This window comes from Thunnus thynnus, chromosome 19 (assembly GCF_963924715.1).
Source record: "Thunnus thynnus chromosome 19, fThuThy2.1, whole genome shotgun sequence".
Taxonomy (NCBI): Eukaryota; Metazoa; Chordata; class Actinopteri; order Scombriformes; family Scombridae; genus Thunnus; species Thunnus thynnus.
Window position 1 is genome coordinate 7,072,058 of NC_089535.1, and position 9,979 is coordinate 7,082,036.

General features: G+C 37.2%; 1 long non-coding RNA gene across 1 annotated transcript; it reads left to right on the forward strand.

Annotated features, from left to right (window-relative positions):
* Window positions 1-1,422: 1,422 nt before the first annotated feature.
* On the forward strand, window positions 1,423-9,063 carry LOC137170831 (uncharacterized). Its single transcript, XR_010924677.1, has 2 exons — window positions 1,423-7,722; window positions 7,913-9,063. It is a non-coding gene; the product is annotated as an uncharacterized lncRNA (long non-coding RNA).
* The last annotated feature ends 916 nt before the right edge of the window (window positions 9,064-9,979 follow it).

Sequence of the window (9,979 nt, forward strand, 5' to 3'; positions counted from 1 at the left end):
TGATAGCCTGATAAATGTCTATAGTGGGCTGAAAACCTTCACCCCTGGTTTTATAGTAGGCAAACAATACAAATCAATAGATCTATATCATTTAATTTCTCTCTAACAAGAGTTTGTTAAAGCCTCTGGGAGTGTTTTCTTTCAGGAGATTTTAAACATTCCAGACACCGGAGATCATAACCTCGTACAAACAGCCAGAACAACATTCAGTACAAGCAGTCACCCACTTGATCTTTTCATCGCAGTGCATATCTAAAGATGATTCTAAAAGTCACTTTTTCAAATATGACTTATATATTTTATGTACTTACTTTCATCCTTGACCTTTTTAGCACCACTCTCTAATAAGGCTCACTTTATAAAGGATGTTGTAACTAATGGCCTTAATGTCAGTACATCACTTATTGACATTTACAGGTCAAGTATAAGCCATTCATTTTTGGGTTGCCAAACTGTGGAAAATCCCTTTGGTTGTGTTTATCCTTCTTCAGTGTGACACTTGCTTTATCTTTTTGGCTAGCTCTTTAATTCATGAGACTAGTTCAATGGACTGTTTTACCACTTGCTTTCTGGAATAAGGCTGCAGAAAATCTGGACCAACATTAATTTATCAACAACTTTTCAACACCTAAATATATGGATAATTGTAAAAAGCTTTTATTAAATACTTGTTAACATTCATAACTGCTTACCAGGGGCCGTATTCACAAAACATCCTAAAGCTAAGAGTAGCCTTTAACTGGCCAACTTAGGAGAAACTCCTAAAGATAAAAGGTATGTTAGTCCTAACTTCCCGACCCCTAAGTTTTTTATTTAAGACTAATTCACAAAGCATTTTAGCGCTAAAATAGCTTTTAAGTCTGAGAGAAGTTAGAGGAAGTCCAGAGGGCTCCTAAGTCCAATCAGTGTAGCAATAAATTAAAACAATACAATAACACCAGAGATGATGGTTTGCACAACTCTCTATTACCTGAACACTGGAAAATACAGTTTGAACACAGATGAACTTAATGTCAGAATTATTGATCACACCAAAATTACGTTCTTCAGGTTCCATTTTGTTTGACAGTTGAAGTGAACGTTAAATAATCACCAATTGCAATAAATAAATGATTGAAACTGATTTTATGGCCATTGGTTTACCTGGTAAAATAGGCACTATATGTAGAGTTTTCCCATCAAAGGATGAAGATTTGTTAAGTCAGCTGGAAAAAATATCTAAGTATCAACATGTAGATGGTGTTTGATAAAAGAAAGGAGCTTTTAGTGGCATTTAGGTGGACTCCTAGTGGCAAGTTAAATCATTTTCTGACTGCAGCCCCTGATGTCTCATTACTCGAATGTGAGAAACTGAGTGTGAGTATTTATAAATGGATTACCAACATTTAGAGCATTATCACTAAATAGAAAGGATAAACCACCTAACAACCCAAATGTTGTATTTATTAATGGATTATTACTGACATACACAGACCCTCCCTCCTCCCTCTTTCTATCTCAACCCAACCGGTCAAGGCAGATGGCCGCCCACCTTGAGCCCGGTTCTGCTTGAGGTCTCTTCCCGTTAAAGGGGAGTTTTTCCTTGCCGCTGTCGCCAAGCGCTTGCTCATGGGGGAATGTTGGGTCTCTGTAAATCAAAGACTACAGTCTAGACCTGCTCTATGTGAAAAGTGCCCTTATATAACCTCTGTTATTTATGACATTATTTATTAGCCATCATAATGCATTAGTTACAATAAACCTTTGAAAAGGTCACTTATTACTATTATTAGTTGGTTATTTTCAGCACAAAAGCCTGGAACGACAAACTGTTCGAGTTGCACAGGGCATCTTGATTGTTCTAATTTATGTTAATTATCCACCAGTTGTTTCACAGTTAACATAAATGGTTGTCTTGGCTTCCTGCAGTGATGCAGTCATCAGATTGTTTTTATCAAGAGCTTGGTTTGCTTTGGTTTCCACTGTAAAAACTTGCTTACACTTTGGCTTTGTCTGACCTGGTTTATTGCCCCTGAAACAAAAAGTCTGGTGTTGCATCTAAAGTTATAAATTACGGCCCTTCATTTCAGTGCCAAAATACACATCTGCAATACAATACCAAGGAATCCTGCGTGTGGGATGGGAAATCCTTGGGAATAAACTCTGCTAATGCTGGAATCCATCCACAGATGACTTATTTGAACACTGAGACTAAGAGCCCAGCATCATCTGGTACAATATTGTTGATCCCATCCAAAATAGGCAGCATTGTCCTTGTTTGATTAAAAGTTTACAGATTAGCCAAAAAATCCAGAGTAAGATGATTCTTGTCAGCCAGTTTTAAAAACATTTGCACTGATGCTCTCGTTCCCTGGAAACCAAATATTTAGGCTAAAGCAGTCCAGAAAATGACATGTCATCCTTTAGGGATTTCTGATGAACTATGTCAACAAAAGGGCATTGATTACAGTCTGGATTACTTCAAGACAAGTGAAAACTATCTTGTTGGTTATTTATTGCTGTTAAATTTTGATTCACAGACAAACATAAAAGGACTATAAATTTCACATTCACTGTCTTCAGCACTTCCCACTATTCGGGCTAAGCTGACAATAACAAACGCTCTGACAACGTGTTAAGACATTTCTATGATTTTACTCTCCAATCTCGAAGCACTTGGCACCAACGTTGTGTGCCATCCTGTTTTCATGTTGAGCTCGAGTTACACGATGCAAATAGATTAACAGGGTTATGCTGTCTTTTCAGTGCTGAAAAACAAACACAAATGTGCAGTATAGCTTATTGTAGTAAGGTTTTTAAGTTTGATATCTGATGTATATAAAATGCTTTTACATGCTTTTAAGTTCTTGCTGCAGCAGTCATCCATATCAGGAGTTATTTGTGTTTACTTGAAGTTTTTAGATGCCATACACTGATTTGGAAATTGTTAATCAAAGTTGCCAACACCATCTAAAAATCTAAAAGCGACAGCGGTGGTAATGATATTATGCAGTCACTAAATACATTTTGCTCAAGTGCTATATTCACAGTAACCATAGTGTACTTGAGTATTTACATATTGTGAGTATTTGATTAATTTTTGAGTTAGTAAAATGTCAGAAGATGGTGAAAATGTTACAAGGAGATAATAAAGTAACTAAGAGATGGCAGTTTAGGGGAACTGTGGAGGTCAAGATGAGATCTGGAAGATCAAGAAAACTCTCAGAGAGAACTGCTGCTGGTCAGAAAGGAAAATCAAACCCCCATTTGACTGTAAAAAAAACTTGCAGGAAGATTTAGGAGACTCAGGAGTGGTGGTGCACCGTTCCACTGTGCAGCAATGCTTGCACAAACAAGACCTTCATGGAAGCGTCAGTAGAAGAAAACCTTACCTGCATCCTCATCATAAAATCCAATGTCAGACGTATGCCATCTACAGAAGCCTGATGTGTTCTGGAAACAAGTGCTGTGGACTGATGAAGTTAAAAGAGAACTCTTAGGCCACAATCAGCAAAGATATATTTGGAGAAAAAAAAGGAGCAGCATTTCATGGAAAGAACAGCTTGCCAACTGTTAAGCATGGGAGTGGATCTAATCATTCTTTGGGGTTGTGTTGCTGCCAGTGGCACAAGAAACATTACACGGGTGGAGGAAAGAATGGATTCCACTAAATACCCGCAAATTCTGGAAGTAAACATCACACAAAACTATGGGTAGATCTTGAAAGAGCTGTGCATGCAAGACGGCCTAAGAATATTGCAGAACTAGAAGCCTCTTGCAAGGAAGAATGGGAGAAAATCCCAAACACAAGAAGTGAAAGACTTCTAGATGGCTAAAAAGCGTTTACTAGCTGTGATATCTGCCAGAGGGGGTGTTACTAAGTACTGAATATGTAGGGTGCCCAAACTTTTGCACATGCCACAATGATGTTTTTATTTTTTTATTTTTGTTAATCTAACTACAAAGGAAGGACTCTCTGTAAGTCTTTCTGTCTGTACTTTGCGTATCACCAAAACTGTTCATCTGAAGAGTAGTGTTGAATTTGGTGCAATTTGGACATGCAACATGTTTAATATTAATAAACTTTGAATAAACACGCTCACCTCTGTGTCATGGGTTGTTTTCACCAAAAAATAGGTGTTTTTTGTACTCCATAATAATAAACCCATAAGCATGAAAACAGCGGGTGACCAGGGCTGTACAGCGAGTCAAAGAAAGGTTTCTCACATTATTTTCTCTAAAAAGAGAAAAGTAAACAGTGAACAGCTTTTGATCGACAATGGACAGACTCTTAGGCTACTTCCCACGGACAGTTCAAAACCAGAATGTCTCAAGCATAAATCTTTTGGGCAAACATACTGACTCAAATGATCCAAACTGAAGCCACAGAAAATAAATGATCTAAGAGCTCAATTTGATCAATCCACTTTGGGATGCACATTTTTTGAAAAGCTCTCTGTTATGTATTTTATTTTTAAACGCAGCCCTCATTGTCCTTGAAAAGAACGTTTTGAACGGGCACTGTACTAGTTTATGACATAAAAAGTAACTGCATTAATGTTTGCTGAAACAAATTAAAAGAATCACCGAAATATGTTATTTGTCAAGGTGTGCCCAAACGTTTGCATATAACTGTATATACAGGGATGTGATTTTGGCCTATATGACTAAACTGACTGCTGTCAGTCCAATTTTAGGGTGCTCCAGCATTAGCTGCAGTGATAGAGAGATCACTGGGAAATATGGTGGGTGTTATACTGTAGACGTTCTCATGACAAATGGACAGAAATAAGGCTGAGAATTAGCCGAGTGTTCCTTTTAGGAACATGAGGTCAACTGATGATACTCAGAGGTAATATTTAACATGTTTGGATTCCTCGAGAGAGGAACCAGGGTGATATCAGCCAACATTTATAGTGAAATAGGGAAATTCTTGTTTTGGTCACGGAAATTGCAGCGTTAGCACTGGCAAACAAGCACAGAGGATTTCCCAATGCCTTTTTGTTTGTCATGACCAGCATAAATCAGTGGGCCAACGGTTAGTTTTCCATGGATTCCTTCAGGGCAGCCTCTTCAGGAAAGAGATCAAAGAAGCCAAGAAAGTATCCATGTCAACTTTACCTCTAACCTGCTAGCAATTTGAACGCAGAATATTAACAACAGATTTCACACAACACCTTATAGACATATATTTCAATGCCTTCTCATGACAGTTATGTGTTTTAAATTTTTTGGGTGCTGAAAGTTAACCCAGAGGCCAACTGGTGTTGTAAAAACATTTTTTCTTAGGGGCTTTTTGAAGGCCATAAATTTTGTTCATACTGACTGGCTTTTAGTCGACATTTTGTAGGTTTTAGGTTAAATGAGAGAGAAATATACATTAATGGCCTAAAGCAAACAATGCAATGTCATTGCAAATAATTCTGCTAACTGTATCCCAAGGTTGAAGTTTATAGGACAATGACTAACTGCATGAACTGTTAGGTCTTAATCTTGATAGATTCTCTGGAATCTTCCACACAGCTCTCAAACATGCTATTGTCACACCACTGTTAAAGAAGAGCAATCTTGTTCCATTCATCCTAGAGAACTATAGACCAATCTCAAACCTACCATTCCTGTGGAAAATTCTTGAAAAGGTTGTATATCAACAATTACACATGTATCTGTCATATAACAATTTCTTTGATGTTTACCAGTCTGGTTTTAGAGTTAACCACAGTACAGAAACTGCCCTGGTCAGAGTTGTGAATGATCTTAAAATTAGCTCTGACAACTACAAAGTTACTGTCTTAGTACTTCTCGACCTCAGTGCAACCTTTGATACGGTTGACCATGTGATACTTCTTAAGCGCCTTGAGAAACACTGTTTAGGCCTTAGAGGCACTGTTCTTAACTGGCTTTCCTCTTACCTTACTGGTAGATCTTTTTCTGTTGCTGTTGGTAACTCTGAATCAGATGTAGTCAGCGTTCCATATGGAGTCCCTCAAGGGTCAATTCTTGGCCCTCTACTGTTTAATTTGTATATGCTCCCACTTGGGTCCATCATTCAACAATACAACATATCAAATCAGTCCCATGCTGACGGCACACAGTTATACATATCTGTTTCTGCCAACCACCTTAACCCAGTGAGTGATCTCATCCAGTGCATTACTGAAGTTAAATATTGGATGGCCAAAAATTTCTTGCAGTTAAATGAAGACAAAACGGAGATTCTTTTAGCAGGTCCGAAGGCTTTGAGACACCAGATTAACTCCTGTCAACTCCCCTATCAGTAAAACCCTGTGATCATGTCAAAAACTTGGGTGTGATCTTGGATGTTGATCTTAACTTTCAGAAGCACATTTCCAGTATCTCTAAGACTGCTTTTTATCATCTTAGAAATATATCCAAAATTAGATCTTTCCTGTCACAGTCTGGTTCTGAAAAGTTGGTTCACGCATTAATTTCCAGTCGACTATAGACTATTGTAATGGACTCTTTGCTGGACTGGCAAAGCAAACACTTAATAAACTCCAGCTTATTCAGAATGCTGCAGCCAGAGTATTAACCGAAACCAGAAGGTGTGAACACTGAATCACCCCTGTTTTAATTTCTCTTCACTGGCTCCTAGTAAAGCAAAGAATTGATTTTAAAATACTTCTTATTGTTTTTAAAGCTATGAACAGCCTAGCTCCCACCTACGTTGTTGACATGCTCTCTGAATACACGCCAGATAGACCCTTGAGATAATCAAATAAAGGTCTCCTCACCATACCTAGAATAAATACTAAATCAGCTCATGGTGCCTTCAGCCATTATGGTCCTACTCTTTTCTGGTTTCTATTATGGTCCTTCCCTACCACATGAACTCAGGTAGATTACAACAGTGTCTTCCTTTAAAAGTAGACTAAAAACATATCTTTTTTCACAAGCTTTTAGTTAGGTTAATGGGTGAAACCTTTTTAGAAACAGTATTATTATTGTTATTTCTTTTAACAATGATAATGATATATATATATATCAATCAAAGCTCAAAGTTGGTGTTTTTGTTTCAAGTCCATTGTGATGCAGAACAAAGACAACAAAACAAATAATGTGTCACTATCCCAAAAAAAAAAGCAACTCACTGCACTGCAGGTAATGTAGGAACAATACAAGAATAAGTGCCCTAACAGTTCCTTCAAATTCATCTTCCCTGAGAAAAATGTATCATGTATCAAAAACAAGTGATAAGTGCAGGTATAACACAGAAAGCAGTCTCCATCATCGCTCAGTAGGAGCCATTTATTATAAATGATATATACATATATATAGTGGATAAGCCAGTTTCTTTTTTTTCAAGGAATAATAAACATCAGCTGAATTACTCAGTCATTGAAAAGGAAACACTAGCCTTGATTTTAGCTTTGCAGCATTTCAGTGTGTATGTTAGTTCTGTCCCTGTTATGGTCTTTACAGATCACAATCCTTTAACATTTTTGAGTTCCTTACAGTTCCCTAACCAGAGGCTGATTCGCTGGGCTCTGATGCTCCAGTCCTATAACTTAGATATTCGTCATATCGAGGGGCGGGACAATGTGGTGGCAGACGCTTTGTCTCGGGCTCCCTGTGAATGATGTACTGTTTTTAATGTGGTTATTTTGCTCTGTTTGGTTCCATCATCTTGTTGTTTTCTCTTTCTTTCCTCTTAATCAGCTTCCAGGATCCAGTTGCTGAGGATCGAGAGGGGGGAATGACAGGGTTATTAGGGAACAAACGGTGAGGTGTTACTTTATTTGGTATTATATATATTTTGATATTCTGTATTGTAGCTTATACTTTGTTGTTTTGTTTAGGTATTTAGTATACATTAGTTATATGAGAGAGAGAGAGAGAAGAATCACTTGTTTTGGTGCCAAGGTTCCCTCTGGGACCCTGACTTTATTGGTTTGTGTCTGTGTGTTTGCAGGTCCTTGGATGGGTGGAGCCGATGTCATTTGAGTACTAACTGGGAACACCTGGCCAGTGCCCCAGAAAGCATTTAAACCCGCCTGCCCTGATTTCAGTCTCGCTCTGAGCCCTTCTCCACTCACCACGCTGCGGTTGTTTTTTGTGTTGCCTTTTTGGTTTTTTTCTCTGCACTGACAACACGCACCTCACATTATACAACACATCCACACACTTTCAAACACCACTGATACTGACTTCCACACACCATTGCAATTATTGTTATTTACTTTAATAAACTTCAGTTTATTATTGCTGAGTTTGGGTGTGAGTCTCCCTCCTTTGTTGTGGCCTGCGAGCCGGTCATGACAATATATATATATATTTATACTGTCTTATATGTTTTTATATGTTTTTATTTATGTAACATCTTATTTTATGTTTTGTCTTATTTGTTTTATATATGTAATGTTAATGTAATATATTTGTAATGTATGATCTTTACTTGTTTTTAAGCACATTGAGTTTATGTATGAAATGATGTGCTATATAAATAAATTTGACTTGACTTGACTTGACTTGATAGGACAGAGTAGAAGACACATTTCACCAAAGTCATGGCATAGATGCATTTATTACCAAATAAATCAATATCCTTTGAAATATGTTCTTTTTTTACATGAATCATGTTATGTATATTGTATATATATGTCATGTATATTGAATGGCAGCGTATTTCTGCCGCCATGACAAAAAATCTGCTCAGTTTCTTTTTATAAAAACTAAATTTGCTCATTTTAACACAAAACTCATCAAAACAAGAAACTTTCCTCATTGTAACAAAAGTTGGTATGTTATAAAAAATGAACTTCCATGATGTTGTCAACATGATAAAATATCCAGTTATATAGTGTGTGTTTTTATGTTTAATGGCTGCTTTCATATTGTTCCATGTGGCTACTGTCTGTATAACTCTCTGGATTTGTTGTCAGATCAGATTAGTGACTGACAACAAATAACGAGAATTAGAGAAATGCTAATTTTGCATAATAACAAGAAAGTTTTGTGATATAACAAGGTAAAGTGATATGTTGTTACAACAGAAAAGTTAATATAGTAGTAAGTGCTAACATGCCTGTATGTAGCAAAATTAATAAATGGTAAAAAAAGAAACATGACAAATAGCCTATTTATTTTTTGTTTTTTATTTGATTCATGTACAGGTTATATTACACGGGAAATATACCAAAATCTATTTCAAATTCTCTTGTAAAGGCAATAAAACATCCCTCACTGAAAAAAGGATGAAGGCTAGCCCTACAGTAGGGTGGGACTTAAGCTCTTAAATGTGCATTTGACAAAGTGCAAAACTCAATAAAAAAAATAGTAGCCCTCTTTAAAAGTCTCTATAAACTCATGAAGACAATGAATGACACTTTGCACCCAATTATACAAGTGGACATGTTTGGTAGTAAAACTTCCATCCAAGAGTGCAACAGCTTTGTTCAGACTGCTGCATTGCAACCAGACAAGCATGCCAGCTCTAATCCCTCTCTGTCTGGAAGCAGTGACCTCTTTTGTTCAGTTGATGGCTTATTACCAGTATTGATTTTGGCTCCTGTATTTTATAGACTTCCTGCAGGGAGGCAGATGACCCGTGCACATATCAGCTACAGCTGGCCACTGAGAACACCGACACACATTACCAATTTGTTCTGCTTGAGATACATTTGTTGTTTACTTTTGTTTCTTTTGTTTTTTAAAACCTCAAAGGACAGGATGAGAACAGAGCTGATGACAGAGCTGGAAAAAATGTGTCCCGTTGTGATACTGGGTCATGTGTGATGCTCTTGGACTTAACTCTGCGTACGTTTTTGGCTTTGTGTGGTCCTCACATCGGTGGAAGTTTGATTTCATCTGCTCCATTTGGGCCTGAGCTAAAAGTGGATGAAACATCTTATACTGTAAGTGCTAAGAGTTGACTGACTGACTTATTTTACTCTCCTGTTTTGATTACATGCATAAATTTGTCATTATTCTTCGTTTTCACATATCAGACATATTAATGCCACTGTTCTGTGAGAGTAAA